General features: G+C 51.4%; 1 protein-coding gene across 2 annotated transcripts in view; it reads right to left on the bottom strand.

Moving 5' to 3' along the window:
- Positions 1-8,593, bottom strand: part of LOC116966772 (synaptotagmin-1-like) — a 37,897-nt gene extending 29,304 nt beyond the window's left edge. The window contains exon 1 of one of the 2 annotated variants that reach the window (XM_033013111.1): positions 8,299-8,593. The gene's annotated coding sequence lies outside the window, so the exon portion shown is untranslated. The remainder of the gene's footprint in view (positions 1-8,298) is intronic. The other variant, XM_033013112.1, reaches the window with a different exon arrangement.
- Positions 8,594-19,396: the final 10,803 nt, after the last annotated feature.

Raw genomic sequence — 19,396 nt, 5'->3', positions numbered from 1 at the left:
GGCAGGGTTTGGCTTTGGACATCTCCAGCCTGCTCTGTTGCTCAACAACACCTCAGCACCGGATGGCAGCTTCACTATAATCCCCGCTGCAGAAACACAACACATTCCTTCTTGGTTCAGGGTAGATCTTAATCTTAGTCCCTCTTAAATCTAAAGCTACTTAGAATTTAAACATCATTGGACATTCAGATGGGATCATAGAAACATAGACAATAGGTGCAGGAGAAGGCCATTCAGCCCTTCGAGCCAGCACCGCCATTCAATATAATCAGGACTATGATCATCCACAATCAGTTCCCCGTATCTGCTTTCTCCCCATATACCTTGATTCCATTAGCACTAAGAGCTAAATCTAACTGTCTCTTGAAAATTAGATTAGATTAGATTAGATTATTTAATGACCACACAGTCAAGCTGGTGGAATTCAGGTTCAGTACAGGATATTACAAGGTAGGCTGATTCCCGTCAAACATAACATAAAACACAACATCATACAATATACAGTACATGCATGGGGAGGATATGTGCTGTTGTCATAGAGTGTTCAGAATTCGGATTGCGTGCGGGTAAGAACTGTTTTTAAATCGAGATGTCTTGGCGGGCAGTGAGCTGTAGCGCCTTCCTGATGGCAGCAGGTGGAAGATGTGGTGAGCTGGGTGGGAGGGATCAGAGATGATTTTCTTCACCCTTGACACAGACCGTTTGTGATGTAGTGATTCTATTGATGGAAGGGGAGTGCTGATGATTTTGGATGCTTTGTTAACTATGCGCTGTAATTTATTACGGGAGTGAGTGTCTAAACTGCTGAACCAGACTGTAATTGATGAAGTGAGCATGCTTTGGATGATGGCTGTGTAGAATCGAATTAGGAGATGTTTCCTCACTCTAAACATCTTGAGCTGGCGGAGGAAGAAGAGTCTTTGGTTGGCTTTGGTATCCAGTGAATTGGCCTCCACTGCCTTCTGTGGCAGAGAATTCCACAGATTCACAACTCTCTGGGTGAAGGAGTTTTTCCTCATCTCAGTCCTAAATGGTCGACCCCTTATTCTTAAACTGTGACCCCTGGTTCTGGACTCCCCCAACATGGGGACCTCATTACAGAGTTTCACACATCAGCCCCCTCCCAGACTCACCCTCCAGGCTGGGAGCTGTGGGAATTTGGGGATTCAGGATTCAGGATTCAGGAGAGAGAACTTGACTGAAGTTCTGAACTTCACTTTATATTCACATTCAATTTAATTTACATGATTTCAGGTATGTGTTTTAACCGATATTATTTAAAACGTGCCTTGAGGTTATGTGACATAGATGGAGCTGGTTTGAAGAGCCGCTGAGATGAGGGAAGTATCGAGAGTGTGAGCGGTCACTGGCAGTTGAGCCACTAGGTGGGTGTGGTGGTCAGACTGGCCTTGGACTCGCTGCCCGTCTGTTTCTGGACATGGCTGTGAGCGAGCTAACTGCGACACGGCTTCACAGTACAGGAGGCTGCTGTGGCCAAGCGCAGCCAGCCCAGACCGGCACAGGCCAGACCAGGGCGGACCAGACCGGCGCGGACCAGACCGGCGCGGACCAGACCGGCGCGGACCAGACCGGCGCGGACCAGACCGGCGCGGACCAGACCAGCACGGACCAGACCAGCGCGGACCAGACCAGCGGGGACCAGACCAGCGCGGACCAGACCGGCTCGGACCAGACCGGCACAGACCAGACCAGACCGGACCAGCGCAGACCAGACCAGTGCGGACCAGACCGGCGCGGACCAGACCAGCGCGGACCAGACCAGCGCGGACCAGACCAGCGCGGACCAGACCAGCGCGGACCAGACCAGACCAACGCGGACCAGACCAACGCGGACCAGACCGGCACAGACCAGACCGGCACGGACCAGACCAGCGCGGACCAGACCAGCGCGGACCAGACCAGCGCGGACCAGACCAGCGCGGACCAGACCAGCGCGGACCAGACCAGCGCGGACCAGACCAGCGCGGACCAGACCAGCGCGGACCAGACCAGCGCGGACCAGACCAGCGCGGACCAGACCAGCGCGGACCAGACCAGCGCGGACCAGACCAGCGCGGACCAGACCAGGGCGGACCAGACCAGCGCGGACCAGACCAGCGCGGACCAGACCAGCGCGGACCAGACCAGGGCGGACCAGACCAGCGCGGACCAGACCAGCGCGGACCAGACCAGCGCGGACCAGACCAGCGCGGACCAGACCAGGGCGGACCAGACCAGGGCGGACCAGACCAGCGCGGACCAGACCGGCACAGACCAGACCGGCGCAGACCAGACCAGACCAACGCGGACCAGACCGGCGCGGACCAGACCGGCACAGACCAGACCAGCGCGGACCAGACCAGACCAACGCGGACCAGACCGGCACAGACCAGACCGGCGCAGACCAGACCAGCGCGGACCAGACCAGCGCGGACCAGACCAGCGCGGACCAGACCGGCGCGGACCAGACCGGCGCGGACCAGACCGGCGCGGACCAGACCGGCACAGACCAGACCGGCGCAGACCAGACCGGCGCAGCGCGGACCAGACCGGCGCGGACCAGACCGGCACAGACCAGACCAGCGCGGACCAGACCAGACCAACGCGGACCAGACCGGCACGGACCAGACCAGCGCGGACCAGACCAGCGCGGACCAGACCAGCGCGGACCAGACCAGCGCGGACCAGACCAGCGCGGACCAGACCAGCGCGGACCAGACCAGCGCGGACCAGACCAGCGCGGACCAGACCAGCGCGGACCAGACCAGCGCGGACCAGACCAGCGCGGACCAGACCAGCGCGGACCAGACCAGCGCGGACCAGACCAGCGCGGACCAGACCAGCGCGGACCAGACCAGCGCGGACCAGACCAGCGCGGACCAGACCAGCGCGGACCAGACCAGCGCGGACCAGACCAGGGCGGACCAGACCGGCACGGACCAGACCGGCACGGACCAGACCGGCGCGGACCAGACCAACGCGGACCAGACCGGCACAGACCAGACCGGCGCGGACCAGACCAGACCAACGCGGACCAGACCAACGCGGACCAGACCAACGCGGACCAGTCCAGCGCAGACCACGTAGACCGGCGCAGACCAGGGCAGACCAGCACCACCGGGACCTATAGTAGACAGGACCATGACTGGGAGCATCACACAGGATGGGACGGGCCGGCATCTCAGCAGCACTCACACACTCATTCACTCACTCACTCACCGTAGCCGCAGATAGACACTAAATGCTGGAGTAACTCAGCGGGTCAGACAGTATCTCGTGAGAAAGAAACATTAGGTGACATTTCGGGTCGAGATCTTTCAGATCTTCAGTTTGAAGAAGGGTCTCGACCCAAAACGTCACCCATTCCTTCTCTCCAGAGATGCTGCCTGTCCCGCTGAGTTACTCCAGCATTTTGTGTCTATCTTTGGTGTAAACCAGTATCTGCAGTTCCTTCCTAAAGCATTTTATCTGCAATTATTTCCCCTTCAGCAGCAAGATAGCTCAATGGAATGTGATCCTCTGTCATGAACAAGAATGAACCATCTGACAATGAAACTCCCCTCCACATTTGCTCAGCTGTGGGGGGAGAGAGAGAGAGAATGTGAGAACATAGATGTACAGGGAGGCTGCAGAAAATGACAGTAGGTAGAAGTGACTGTGTGGATATGATGACCATCACTGAAGGGAACCCAGTTACATTCAGTTACAGTATACATCGTCCACTAATGGCTTGGAGCACTTTCCACATAAGTAACACAGCTGCAAGAGTCTTAAACATTAAATGGAAATTACTGAGGAATGCATAAAGGAAGATTTGAATTGGTGCCTTGGGATATTGTTGACAGTGAGAGCGCGGTGAGCTAGATTGCTGAGTTTTCACCACCCAGACTGTGGTTCCATATCTGTCCATTACCTGGCTACGGCTGCTGTCTGTACAGAGTTTGCACGTTCTCCCTGTGACCTGCGTGGGGTTTCTCCGAGATCTGTGGTTTCCTCCCACACTCCAAAGACGTACAGGTTTGTTGGTTAATTGGCTTGGTGTATGTGTAAGTTGTCCCTCGCATGTATAGGATTGCGTTAATGTGTGGGGATGGCTGGTCGGCACAGACTCGGTGGGCCGAAGGGCCTGTACCCGCGCTGTATCTCTTAACCAAACCAAGGCCGTGCCCTGAGCTGCCAGTATATCAGTGTAACAGTGGCAGACACAATCCCCCTCTCCCCTTCACCCCATCCATCCCCGTAACGCTGGTACAGTCACCTTCACAGAGTAGACTCATGGCAACCGCAAGGCCATTCCCTTCCACGCTAGCATAACATAGAAACATAGACAATAGGTGCAGGAGTAGGCCATTCGGCCCTTCGAGCCTGCACCACCATTCGATATGATCATGGCTGATCATCCAACTCAGTATCCTGTACCTGCCTTCTCTCCATACCCCCTGATCCCTTTAACCACAAGGGCCACATCTAACTCCCTCTTAAATATAGCCAATGAACTATGGCCTCAACTACCTTCTGTGGCAGAGAATTCCACAGATTCACCACTCTGTATAAAAAATGTTTACCTCATCTAGGTCCTAAAAGACTTCCCTCTTATCCTTAAACTGTGACCCCTTGTCCTGGACTTCCCCAACATCGGGAGCAATCTTCCTGCATCTAGCCTGTCCAACCCCTTAAGAATGTTGTAAGTTTCTATAAGAGAACCTTTGACACAGATGCTGTGAGGGCCACCAACACGACTCGTGGAGGGACCAAGAGCTACAATCATTGAGCTACTGGATGTGGAAACAACTCTCACTTGGACAGCTTCCAGTTTGAACCATCCTCTGTTTCCTGATCGAGACATTGACCTAATTATTTAAAATGGATTACAGCCGACTCTAAAATAAGAACGTCTTATGAATGTTTTAAATGTTTGATCAATAAAATCACCAATAGTACTTCCTTGTTTAGCATTCTGTCAATACCTCTGATGCGAATGTCAAAATAATTGTTTTAACCTGATAATAACAAATCATTTCTAGCAAATGTTTTTGGTTTTGCTGCACTCACTGTTCTCCGTCAGGGTTTAAACCAGCACTGACATCAGCTCATCGTGCTACACAGTCAACTCCCTGATGTCTGGCTGTGCTTACCTACCCATCCGAGACCTGTAAACCCCCCCAATCCATCCTCACCCCCCCCCCTCACCCCCACCCCCTCACCTCCCCCCTCACTCACCTCCCCCCCTCAATCCATCCTCACCCCCCTCACCCCCACCCCTCCAATCCATCCTCACCCCCCCTCCCACACACCCCCCACCCCACCCATCCTCAAACCCTCCTCACTCCCCCCCTCAATCCATCCTCAACCCCCAACCCCACCCTTGCCCCCTCACCCCATCCTCATCCCCCCCCCAACCTCATCCCCACCCCCCCATAAGCCCCCACCTCACCACCTTTGGCCCCCAACTACCCAATACTGAAATCCTGATCTCCCAACCCACCTCAATGCGACTGTTGCACTTTTTTTAGTCTACACTTTCTCTTTCTCTGTAATGCTGTAATGTTGGAGCCTGATATTCTTGTTACACTGCCTGGTGTACATTCATGTTGCTTGATTCAAACTCACGTGCAATATAATTTGATGCATTTCACTTTGTACAGTGATGAAAGGCAACAACTTTCCACAGTAACTTGCCCACCCTCAGAATGTTCCAAAGCATGTTAGTCGGATAGTGTTAAAAAGCAGGAAAACTAGCAGCCATTTGCCCCAGGTACAAGGTGGCCTTAAGCAGATCGAGCTCTCATTGTTGATGATTCAGTACATATGTGTCACATACTACGTGACGTTTTGAGTTCCTCGTTAGGATGAGCGGTATTTATTGTGTACAGCTACACAGAGATACTGTTTAGTCAATGGGTTATCAATTATCGATTGAATTAGTGGCCAGTGTTGGTGTTTATCCCACAGGGTAACGAGCTGTGGTATCTAATGTGTACTCCTTTTCACAATCCTATCGTCACCTCTCCCTTGAGTTTCACCGTCCAATGTACCACCACAAGAGCCTCTGACTGCGTTAAAACTATCTCCTTGCCAGTATTGACTGTCATTTGGAACCAGTCTCCCTGCAATTATCAATAGCTCTCTGCAACATCATCACCACTCGATGTCATGTAGCCTTACACGGGAGTCATTTGGCAAGTTTACTGGGGAAAAACTACACCGAACGCTGGGTTAGTTAAAGGGTTACGAAGGTGATTCCAACATTGAAATGTGCCTGAGATGAGGCACATTGTTCTCAGACCAGCCACAAGTGGAGATGTCCAGTTACTGCACAGCCAATGTGATTTAATAAACATTGACCGAGCCACATCCTGAAATGTTGCCTTTGGTGACCAACAGGCTGGTCAAAGTCGGCGGGATTATGGGGTAGAGACAGGTGGGGGTTATGGGGGGGAGACTCAGGCGGGGGTTATGGGGGAGACTCAGGCGGGGGTTATGGGGTAGAGACAGGTGGGGGTTATGGGGGGGAGACTCAGGCGGGGGTTATGGGGGAGACTCAGGCGGGGGTTATGGGGGAGACTAAGGCGGGGGTTATGGGGTAGAGAGACAGGCGGGGGGTGGTTTATGGGGGAGACTAAGGCAGGGAGGCGGGGAGGGGGTTTAGAGAAGTTACAGCAATATTCGGCTGTCGGGAGCAGAACCAATGAGAGAACAACTAAAATAAAGCTGCCCAGGGTTAAAAGTGAGGGTGGGAGACCGTCCCTCAGGCTGAGAACTGAGGCGACAAGTTGTTCATAAGGTTAGAATTAGGCCATTCGGCCCATCTAGTCTATTCTGCCATTCAATCATTGCTGATTGAAAGCCCTGCATGGATTTGAACGCACGGACTAGGAATATAAATTTCTTATACATGCAAAAAGAAGAAAGGTTACACTTTAACAATGACTCCGTAAACAACAGTAATTGCTCAGAATGTTAGTTGTGGTGAAGAGGACAAGGTACACTGTCACCTTGAGAGTTCTCTGATGATGATGATGATGATGATGATAATTGACACATTTCTTCAAGGTAGACCATCGCGCTTGGCATTGTGGACTTGTCCCAACACAATGATCCAGGGGTTAGGCTACACAGTGGTCTTCCAGTACATTGGCCATGAACAACCTATGCAAGATTAGCTGGGCTGCTACACTACGGAAGGCATCACAAATGGCCAGGTCACAACCTCTCTGATGACCACATTCATTTATCCCCAGCCTTGGACAACAGTTAGGATGAAGCTGGCCTGATCATTGACCACCCAGATGGTCAAGGCCTGAGTTACCTCCGTTGAGGTCTGAACCATTGGGACTTTGTCAAAGTGCACGAGAATTTGGCAGTGAAAGAGTTAAGCAGCCTCAGGTACAACTAGAGAGTCACCAACCATAATGTACATCGGGGAGAAGTCAGGCTGAAGGAGATTAATGGCCTGACTCTGATATTTTTGACACTTGTCTTCCAGTAGAAATTGCCAGAGCCTGGTTCTAGCTTCGACGCTGGGCTGATACCATTCGTCTGAAAGTTCGCAGACGGCAGAGGCTGCAATCCAGCTAACACTGAATTATTTAATGAAGGATTCAGTTCGTTAAAAAATGAGCCATTATTTCAGTAAAGAAGCTCTCCGGAGCCCATTGCTTTCAGCTGCTAGTGAGGCAGCGCTTGATGCCTCGCACCCCGTCTCCATGCCAACTGCGCTGCCCAGACCAACAACAACACCCCACAATGTCTTGGAGTGTCCGGCTGGGTTAAGGGCGCTACATCAATTCAAACTGTTAGCTCCATCCCAGTAAGCTGTACCTGTGGGCACTTTACCTGGCTCTGCCCAGTAAGCCACACCTGTGGGCACTTTACCTGACTCTGCCCCGCACTGCTCCAGTGAGGAGGTAAATCACACAATGGCCAGGTTACGTAGAGGAGCTCCACCCCTGCGGTGCGAGGCTGATCCCAGTGTAATTGCACTCATCACCTCTTTGCTAATCTGCTTCTCTCTCCCCCTGGGTCTACAGAATATTACAGGCAGGAACAGGGTTGTTTGAAGTCACTGTTTTAATAACAAGTGCACTCTCACAAAGGACTCTTGAGTTGAGGGACTAGTCGGTCAAACAGTACATTCTGGAGCTTTAACATTTAAATCAGTGCAGAAAACAACAGGCGTGGATGCATCCCTGACTGCCTTCTCCAGAATAAAAAAAAGGCTGTTTGCTTAACAACAAACTGCTGGTAATAATTTGGTTGCTAGGCAGCTGCTTAATGCAGGAGGCCCATCTCTCTTACCTTGTGGAGTTTATATTTTGTTCGCCAGGAGCAGCTGGTACCACAGGTAGGATGGAGGTCCTTCTTGTTGAGGATCTGGGCGGGTTGGGGCTGGGAGACGCTGGTGACTTGTGCATCATCCAGGGCAACCTCTGCCTCAAGGGTGGAGGCAGCTCATCCTCTGGACTGCACCATCCTCCTGAGGGCGTAAAAGGGAGGAGGGGTGAACTCAGGATGCTGGCAGCAGAGAAGCGATGAACCAGCCACCCCCTCTTCTGTTGGAGATGTGTCAGTCCTCTCCACAGCGTACAGATAGCAGCAACCTGCTTCAACTTCCGAAAGAAAAGGCAAGGATTATCCTCAGAGCCGCACTTAAGTACAGGGGACATTCACACACGGATTACTCGATTACCTTAATTACTGTCCAAGGGTAAATCATTATTTGTACCAACCTCAATCTCTCTCCAAGATAATCCATTTGTCAAAAGATAAAGACGCGGAAATGTCAGAACTTGTACTGAAGGGACTCCAGACGATGTAGGGAGGCAAAGATACCTGAGAGAGGGTTGGTGCCTCTGCTAAAGACACTCTCCCCCCCCCCCCCCCTGCTAAACGAGGACATATTCTCCTCTCCTCACTTCCCTATGCTAACAAAATGTGTAGGAAGGAACTGCAGATGCTAGTTTACACCAGAGATATACACAAAATGCTGGAGTGACAGCGGGTCAGGCAGCATCTCTGGAGAGAAGGAATGGGTGACGTTTTGGGTCGGGACCCATCATTAGACTTACTCCAACATTTTATGTCTATCTCCAGTGTAAAGCAGCATCTGCAGTTCCTTCCTACACATCCTGCCTCCCTGCCCGATCTGTTGACCAAAGGGAAAGGTACTTCAAATGTCTGCCCACAATCACCAGTGTAGACTGAGGAGCCTCTCTAGCACAGAAAGAAGGACATAATTCAGCATTAACCTGGAAAGACCAGGATTTGTCATGCTTCTGTTTCCAAGGAATAGACTCTGTCTAAACTGGACAGGAGTAAAGCACTAACACATAGAGGCCACTAATTCACAAAGCACCATTTTCTAAATAGTATTTATATTAATCCTTTAAACAAACACTACACGGCACAACCAAGCTCTCCCTCTCCGTCTCACCCTCTCCGTCTCACCCTCTCCGTCTCACCCTCTCCGTCTCACCCTCTCCGTCTTTCTCTCTCCCCCTCTCTCCTTCTCCCTCTGCCTCTCCCTCTGTGCTGTGGTTCCTCAGTTGATAATGACCCTATCAGCACAGATTAGTGCCTGGTGATTTAAGGCACAAGTCTGTCTGTCTGCCTCTTCTACTGAGGGTCCAACTGGTTCACTGTCCACAGGCAGCAGTTAATAAAACAAGATAATTAACGACGGATCTGAATGCAATAATCTTCCTAGCAGTTGTGAGTCAGTGCAACACAATCAAGTATTAAAGCTGTACAAGACACAAACTAAAATTACCGCAACAATTCATTAAGGCTGTGCCCTCATCTTTATTCCTTTGTGAAAGGAGTAGCCCGTTGAAATGTGTAAACATTCGCCCATTTAAACACCAACTACACAAGTGCATCTCACACAACCCCATATCAATGTCACTATCTACCTGGTTTACATTAAAAGCAACATTATCCATCTCAATGATCAGGAGAAATTCAGTCCAATTCAGGATTTTCTTTGCTCGCTGACTGGAGTTTTTGCTGGACGTTGTTAGGGTCGGTTGGGTGCGGGGGTGCCAGGGATTGGTTGGGTGCGGGGGTGGGTTGGTTGGGTGCGGGAGTGGGGGGGGGGGGGTTGGTTGGGTGCAGGGGTGGGGTTGGTTGGGTGTGGGGTGGGGGAGGTTGGGTGGGGGAGGTTGGTTGGTGCGGGGGTGGTTGTTTGGGTGGGGGTGGGGGGGGGGTTGGTGCGGGGGTGGGTGGGGAGGGGGGGGGGGGTGGGGGGTGGGGGGGGTGGGGGGTGGGGGGGGGGGGTTGGGGAGTTTGGGGGTGGTGGGTTGGTTGGGTGTGGGGTGGGTGGGGTTGGTTGGGTGCGGGGGGGGGGGTTGGTGGGTGTGGAGGGTGGGGGTGGGTGGGTTGGTGGGGAGGGGGGGGGGTGTGGTGGGTGGGGGGGGTGGGTTTTTGGGTGCGGGGTTAGGTGGGGGTGGGGGGTGGGGGGTGGGGTGGTTGGGTGTGGGGGTGGGGGGGTTGTTGGGGGCGGGGTGGGGAGGCTGGGTGGGGGTGGGGGGGCGGGGGGGTGTTGGTGGGGGGGGTGAGGTTCGTTGGGTGCGGGGGTGGGGGGGGGGGGGGCCTGGGGCTGAGGCTGGGTGGGGGCCTGGCTAAATATTACTTCTTTATAACAAACAGGATTCAACAGGAATCTTTTCGAACCCCTAAATGGGCAGCACGGTGCAAATGGGCCCCCCCCTCCCGCCCGCCCCGCAGCAAATCTCAATAATTCCTCTAGAAATCCCAGTTTGCTCATAAAGAGCACATTAGCGCACAGTTATAATAGCGAGAATAGGAAGTAATGAAACATCTGCTGATTGCAGCAATCGCTAAATACTAACAGGGTTGTTATGTAGAAATGTAGGTATCAATTAAAAGACCAATTATCATATTAGTTTGAAACGATCCTTTAGTTATTACATTGAATCTCCCCTGTGTTTGCAGGATTATTGATACTGTTACACATAAATTATATTAAACCTTAGGCAGACGGGATTGGCCACAGTGTGGTTTTGTTAGTTGCACTGTCAGAAGGCAAAATGACACTTGAACTCAGCAGCCATGGACTGTTGCCTTGTTACAGAGCTGGGCTCTGGTGGCCTGTTACACCGAGCTCCTACAGATGGAAATGATCACTCTCCCGCCATTATACTGAGCAGTATATCCCGCCATTATACCAAGCAGGCAGTATCCAATACGTCTGATGAAGGAATCGGTTGACTGGGCTTGTATTCACTGGAATTTAGAAGGATGAGAGAATATCCCATAGAAACATATAACATTCTTAAAGGATTGGACAGGCTAGATGCAGGAAAAATGTTCCCGATGTTGGGGGAGTCCAGAACCAGGGGTCACCGTTTACGAATAAGGGGTCGGCCATTTAGGACTGAGATGAGGTAAAACTTCTTCACCCAGAGAGTTGTGAATCTGTGGAATTCTCTGCCACAGAAGGCAGTGGAGGCCAATTTACTGGATGTTTTCAAGAGAGAGTTAGATTTATCTCTTAGGGCTAACTTGGGGAGTCAGCCTCAGTCTACTCCGCGACACCAGGGGAGGAGTTGTAAAGGGAAGAAGGATCTCCTGAGGTGTTCTGTCCTGCATCTTGGTGGATCTCTCGTCATTATACAAAGCGGGCAGTATCTCCTGATACCCTTGAGCACACTGGCCTAACTCCAGTATTCACACCCGAGTCTGTGCTTCAGTTTCAAGAGATCACAGCACGAGATTTGGCATATCATTGAGATGAGAAGGGTCTCGACCCGAAACCTTACCCACTCTTTCTATCCACAGATGCTGCCTGACCCGCTGAGTTACTCCAGCACTCTGTGAAACGTCACCTATCCATGTTCTCCACAGATGCTGCCTGACCCGCTGAGTTACTCCAGCACTCTGTGAAACGTCACCTATCCATGTTCTCCACAGATGCTGCCTGACCCGCTGAGTTACTCCAGCACTCTGTCTTTTTTTTGCAAACCAGTATCTGCAGTTCCTTGTTTCTACACTCTTCTCTGGGAACAAAGTGGGACATGGTTTGGTCATCATGGCCAACTCCAACATGGAGGTTCTCCACAGACAAGGTGCCTCATCGCAATACAGCTCATACCTCCAGGTTCAAGAACAGCTTCTTCTCAACATCCATCACGCTCTTGAACACTGCACAACACTAACCCCATCTCTGGAGAGAAGGCATTGGTGACGTTTTGGGTCGAGACCTTCAACCAGTCCCAAGCTGAAACGTCACCTATTCCTTTTGTCCAGAGATGCTGACCATTCTTGACTGGTGGCAATGTGGTCTGAGCTCAGACCCTGCATCCCATCTGTAGCATGAGAACAATTACTACTCCTCCCATTTTCCCTTGAGCAGTTTCAGTTTTAGTTTATTGTCACGTGTACCGAGGTACAGTGAAAAGCTTCTGTTGCCTGCTATCCAGTCAGCAGAAAGACAACACATGATTCCAATGGAGCGGACCCCAGTGGTCAGCTTCAGCAGTGGGCTGTTGTGTGGCCAATTGTTCCCTGTTGTGTGAGGGTTCCCACACATCTGGGTAAGGAGGGCAGGGGTCCTTCCCCAAGGAGCATTTGTCAACCAGATTATTTTACAACAGCCCAGTCGCTTGGATGTCACCATCCAGAAGGCTAATTGCATTTCTTTGTAGTTTCCAGATAATTCCACAGCTAATCCCTCCCCCATTGTACAGAGGAGGCTGTCATTTCCCCATTACTCACAATCAATGGGGGATTTCAATTTTAATTCAGCATTCCCCACGGGGGTGCCCCGCGTACGGGATCAAACCTCCCCCCTGGACTCGCTGTAGCCCACCCACCCGTGCTCCTGCCTTTGAGGAAGACTCCCCATGCACTAATTGAGCTACAGTTGGAGGCGGAGGGTCTGACAATGTAATTAGTCTGCCCGCTTTATTACAGTGCTGGATAAAAGTGACAAGCCAGAAAATTGCTTTGATCCCTCGAACGCCGTGACATTAATTGAAGCTTTCAGCTTAATGGAGTTCTCTGTTTCCAAGTCTCATTATTCGCTGAAAAATGATGTTGAAAACCCACGCAAAGTGGAGCCCTGCAACACCGCCAGGTGGGCACGGTGTGAACTTTGGTGGCCCTGGCTACGGCTAGTGTGGTCACTGTGTGAACGTTGATGGCCCTGGCTACGGCTGGTGTGATCATGGTGTGAACATTGATGGCTACGGCTAGTGTGGTCACTGTGTGAATGTCGATGGCCCTGGCTACGGCTGGTGTGGGCGGTTGGTGGTCACGGAACCAACGTGATCTTCCCACTGAGAATGGAGGTGATGATTCCCTGCCCACTCCTCACATGCTCAATAGACCCAGGCAACACTGCCCAATAGCCCCAAGAATATTGATTGAAATACTCACTCTCCTCTGTCTGTCTGCCCAGAGTGTCCAACATGAAGATGTGAATGAGGAGACCACTCAGCCCATCCCATTCAGGGAGACCAGGGCCAGTCTGGATGCACCAGGCACAGGTACTTTGTGACTCTGTCCGCGCCCTTTGTGTGGCCACTAATTGCATACCGTGGGTGAGCAAGCAAAGAATCTCACTGTCACTTGTCACACTTGACAATAAATTATTCATTCATTCGTTCATGATTGTGCAAAAAAACAAAGTGCTGGGGGAACTCAGGCAGCATCTGTGGAGAACATGGATAGGTGACGTTTCACAGAGTGCTGGAGTAACTCAGCGGGTCAGGCAGCATCTGTGGAGAACATGGATAGGTGACGTTTCACAGAGTGCTGGAGTAACTCAGCGGGTCAGGCAGCATCTGTGGAGAACATGGATAGGTGACGTTTGACAGAGTGCTGGAGTAACTCAGCGGGTCAGGCAGCATCTGTGGAGAACATGGATAGGTGACGTTTCGGGTTGGGACTCTTCTCATAGAACTCTTCATTGAGTTGGAAAGCAGCATCCTTGCTCCACTGCCCCACCTGCTGGCCAGGCGCAGTGACACGGCTCGTCATGTCCCAGTCTCTTCAAAACCAGCAACCGAAGATAAATCTTCAAATCTCAGTGTTTTCCCCACAGTCGACACCCGTCGATTTCTGCACGAGCCTGAAATTGGGAATGTTGGCAATCAGAAAATGCGGAGTGATTCTGTAAAGTGTATTTGTGTCATTTGAGAAACTCGGTGCTGATGTTGCCGACATCACCTGGTAATTTGGATGACTGTTGTTAGTTTATTGTATTGCTGTTTATTTGATATCTATTTGGTGTGTTTTGTGTAATTGAGCTGTCAAGCTGCAGCAAGTAAGAAGCTCACTGTTGTGTTGTCGGTACAAACAACATGTCGATATTTCTCACTCACTGGTCCATGCGCGCAGAGGGCAAGCTGCAGGGTGAGTGGACGAGACTATAATGCTGCCGAGGTCAGGCTGAAACCAGATCAAATGGGAGATTGTTCAAAGATGACACCTCTTGGGCCAGGTGTAGACTGTACAGTGTCAGTCCCATTGCTGCCATCCCAGTCTGAAGGAGGGTCCCGACCCAAAACGTCCAGAGATGCTGCCTGACCCGCTGAGTTACTCCAGCACTCTGTGAAACGTCACCTATCCATGTTCTCCACAGATGCTGCCTGACCCGCTGAGTTACTCCTGTACTCTGTGTCTGAATCCATTACTGACAAGGCCAGCACGGCACAATTGGTTTAAAAATATAAATAGAACTGGTCCACAAATTAAACTCCTAAATTGGACAAATAGCGAAAGTATTGGATAAGAACTTGCAAAGGGTTACAGGGGAGGCTGATGACAGGTAACAGCAGGTAGGGACACCTGGCAGGTGGGAGACTTTTACAGTGAGATGGTGAGAGTTCAGGGCCAGCAGGTGTGTGTCAGAGAGAAGTGCAAGGCCGACAGGAGTAAAGGAGGCAAATATCGGCCCTATATTGACAAAGGGCAGTGAGGTTAAGCTAGCGAACAACAGGCCGATAAGCCTGACTAACTGCAGGCCGATAAGCCTAACTACAGGCCGATAAACCTGACTAACTACAGGCTGGTGAGCCTGAGAGCAACAGTTGTTGGCAATGTATCCCATGCAGGCACTCAAAGAGTTTCCACCCATTTCTTCTCATCCAGTTGGAATATATTTAAATCATGTCCATTACAGACCCACACACTCCCACAGCAACTTTAACCAAGCCTTTCCTCCCTCCATTTCACACTCCCACATTCAGTAGTTTAGTACACAGCATGTGTAGGAAGGAAATTAAAATGCTGATTGAAACTGAAGAGAGAGAAGACACAAAAAGCTGGAGTAACTCAGCGGGTCAGGCAGCATCACGACAGAGAAGGAATGGGTGACGTTTCAAATCAGACTGATCAGATTGATTCTTCAGACTGAAGAAGGGTCTGGACCCGAGACATCACCAATTCCTCTCTCCTGTGATGCTGCCTGACCCGCTGAGTTACTCCAGCACTCTGTGTTTTATACAGAGCAGTTCTCCCAAGTAATTTGTGAGTTCGCCAGCAGAGGGAGGTGTGCTCAGCTGGACACTCAGTAGTGGTGCAGCTTCCACTGAGTTTATCGACACCAGTTTATCGACACAAGGGGAGACGTTTCCAGTTGAGACCCTTCTTCAGTCTGAAGAGCACTCAGAGAAATCTCTGCAGTCACAGGCCCAACATGCAAACTCCATTCCACTCCACTCCTCCCCCATCCTAGTCCTCCAACCAGTTTGACTGTCCTGATTAAATTTTACTTTGCAGCATGTGATAGAAATGCAGGTGACAGAATTGCAAAAGGTGACAGGTTTTGCAGCTGGGAGTTGGAATGCAACAGGTGATAGGTCTGGGGCCTGTGACGGTTTGCAATAAGGAGCAGTATTATCGCATTGGCAGCATTGGAAGCATTGGAGCAACCAGTGTGGTCGCAACAGTTGATAGGATTACAGGTGGTGGCAGAATTACAAAAGGCGACATGCTTCCACTAGTGAACGGGATTGGCAGCAGTGCAGCTGGTGATGCTTCTGAGCATTCGAGAGGATTGCAGCTGTCAATGCCCGGCCTGCAGAGGTGGAGAGACTGCAGCAACTGAGAAGATTGTTGCAGTCAATGGGATGGAAGCAGGTGGCACAAGTGCAGCTGTCACTGGCGTTGTAGCAATGGGGCAACTACAGAGGTCAGAATGACCAGATGCACTCCAGGATCAATGATGTAGGCAGATGGACATGGACAACAGGCACAGGCATTGTTCAAGGCTGAGGAACTCGCGTTCATAAATGATAGGAGCAGAATCAGGCTATTCTGCCCATCAAGTCTACTCCACCATTCAATCATAGTTGCTCTCTCTCTCCCCCCTAACCCCATTCTCCTGCCCTCTCCCCATAACCCCTGACACCCGTACTAATCAAGAATCTTAACAATACCCATGGACTTGGCTCCACTGCCGTCTGTGGCACATACGATGCACCCTCCCCCCCCCCCCCCCATTGATCAGTGACCCCAGATGCTCCTGGATGGATGTGCCGCCACCATTCTGTCTCTTGCACCAATGGTTTTGTTGTTAGATGCTCGTTCACAACTGGCATTAGCCCACTGCCAGTGCCAGGAATCTCCTCTGAACTTGCATTGCTCCAAACATCTCACCTCAGCTTCTTGTAAAGCCCTACCTCCACCTGTCTTTCCCACGGGCAGCTTCAAGGTGTTCACAGAAACAGTTAGACAGGTACATGGATACGACAGGTTTGGAGGGATATGGGCCAACTGCAGGCAGGTGGGACATGTTGGCCGGCACGGGCAAGTTGGGCCGAAGGGCCTGTTTCCACACTGTATGACCTCCATAAGTCTTTCCTCTCTCCCTCCTCCATTCAGATGTTCCTTCACACCGAACACCTCTCAGTAGGACTCATTCTCAAGCGATAGCTGGCGATGCAGGCACAGGCTGGGACATTACTGCCATGTTAACAGAGCTGTATAGGTGTTGCTATTGTGGTTGCTGTTCCTCGTCCAAGCAGCTCTGGAAACCCTGCATACTGCACCTCAGCCCCTGGGCAGGGGAGTTACAGAGATGACCAAGGCAAGGATACACCTCAGCCCCTGGACAGGGGAGTTACAGAGATGACCAAGGCAAGGACACACCTCAGCCCCTGGGCAGGGGAGTTACAGAGATTACCAAGACAAGGATACACCTCAGCCCCTGGGCAGGGGAGTTACAGAGAGATTACCAAGGCAAGGATACACCTCAGCCCCTGGGCAGGGGAGTTGCAGAGATGACCAAGGCAAGGATGTGCTCCCTGGGCTACAGAGCAGAGTTATGGGTGCAATGCCTGAGCAGATTCCTGCAGGGGAGAAGGAGATATGTGATCTGCCCCTGCTCAAGGAGATTGCTGGCTGCTGACACACAGTCCGATACTGTTACACCTTTCAAACTTTGTGCATGGCCTAATTTAGTAACAGCATAAATCAGTATAGATAAACTATACATCACCTCAAGATGTTTGATGTAAGCGTGTGACAAATATAGACTTGGCTTGCAGCTCTCTGGTAACCCTTCAGGTTCCAAGCTGGGATCTCCAAAGCTATTCTCAGAAAGCAAGTTGAGTCAACAAATCCCCCCCCCCTTCCTCTGAATGCAGCATTCCCATCCTAGCCCCACTCTCATCACGAGTGCAGGACTAGCCTGGGGAGTGGAGGGCGAGGGGAGGGGGGGGGGGGAGGCTGACTGGGGCAGGGAAACTCTCCATGGCGGTGCTCGAGTCCCCAGCCGACTGCACGCATGGAAACTGGAGCAGGCCACATTTTCTGGCATAAAGCAGCCATGGAAAGTGTTGAGCAAAGGTTATGTGAGGAGGGGAGGTGTCCCGGCAGACACAATGGCAGACTCACACCCACATCTCACAACCCCACCAACTCCAACTGTATGAGTGGGGGCCGCAGGTTTCAGTGCAAACCCCTCTCATCCCCAGAGTTTGGGCATCAGAACAATGGGAACAAGTTTAAGGTGAGAGAGGAACATGAGGGGCAACCTTTTCACACGGAGGGTGGTGGGTGAATGGAACGAGCTGCCAGAGGAGATAGTTGAGGCTGGTTCTATAACATAATTTCAAGCGAACTTTGGACAGATAGATGGATGGGAAAGGTTTAGAGGGATAGGGGTCAATAGGCAAATGGGACATCCTGGTCAGCATGGATGAGCTGGGTCAAAGGGCCTGTTTCCGTGCTGTGTGACTCTAACTCTGTCAGGAAGGCCAATGGTTTCCCATTTCACGGGGACCTGGCAGTCCAGCCCTGGACACTTGGGGCATAAGGTCATAAGTGATAGGAGCAGAATTAGGCCATTCGGCCCATCATCTACTCCATTCAATCATGGCTGATCCATCTCTCCCTCCTAACCCCATTCTCCTGCCTTCTCCCCATGACCTCTGACACCCGTACTAATCAATAATCTATCTATCTCTGCCTTAAAAATATCCACTGACTTGGCCTCCACCGCCGTCTGTGCCAATGAATTCCACAGATTCACCACCCTCTGACTAAAGAAATTCCTCCTCATCTCCTTCCTAAAGGAACGTCCTTTAATTCTGAGGTATGACCTCTAGTCCTAGACTCTCCCACTAGTGGAAACATCCTCTCCACATCCGCTCTATCCAGGCCTTTCACTATTCTGTATATTTCAATAAGGTCCCCCCTCAAACAGGGGCAAACCTATCAGAGGCAGGCAGGCAGGTAAGACCCACTGGATGAGATGCGTGTTAGACCTCCTGAATGTTGAATCTGTCTTTCATTCGACCAGCTTTGACCCCGTCCCAGCACCGTTGACACACCTCGTCTAAGGCGGCAGAAGTTCAGGCACAGTTTCCTGGAGCAGCTCAGTTCAGTTCCGTCCAGTTTATTGTCACGTGTACCGAGGTACAGTGAAAAGCTTTTGTTGCGTGCTATCCAGCCAAAGGATCACGATCGCGATCGAGCCATTCGCAGTGTACAGATAGATACATGATGAGGGAATAACGGCTGATGGGGACGTGATGCTATACAGCTGGACAACAGGAGCAGTCCCACATGGACAGTCTGATGAAGGGTCTTGACCCAAAATGTTACCCATTCCTTCCCTCCAGAGATGCTGTCTGCCCCGCTGAGTTACTCAAGCATCCACACAGAGAGTGTGTGGTAATTATCTCTCAGGTAGAGGACAACTATATTTGAGTCGTTTCTGAAGTGATTCAGATTGCCAAGCTGATTCTGTAAAATCGCACGTGCACTCATGGACTAATGTGACTTGTCGCACAGTCAGACAAAGGCTTCCCAGGAAACGGCATCAAGAAGCCAACAGCGGGCAGGTTTCACCCGGTGACATGCTGGGCGAGGAATGCTCAAGATGTTAACACTCCGGAACTTCCCCATGCGTTTAAACAAAACCTAA

The sequence above is a fragment of the Amblyraja radiata genome, chromosome 38 (genome assembly GCF_010909765.2).
Source record: "Amblyraja radiata isolate CabotCenter1 chromosome 38, sAmbRad1.1.pri, whole genome shotgun sequence".
NCBI lineage: Eukaryota > Metazoa > Chordata > Chondrichthyes > Rajiformes > Rajidae > Amblyraja > Amblyraja radiata.
The sequence above is the reverse complement of the archived record's forward strand: the minus strand, read 5'-3'. Positions and strand labels throughout refer to the sequence as shown.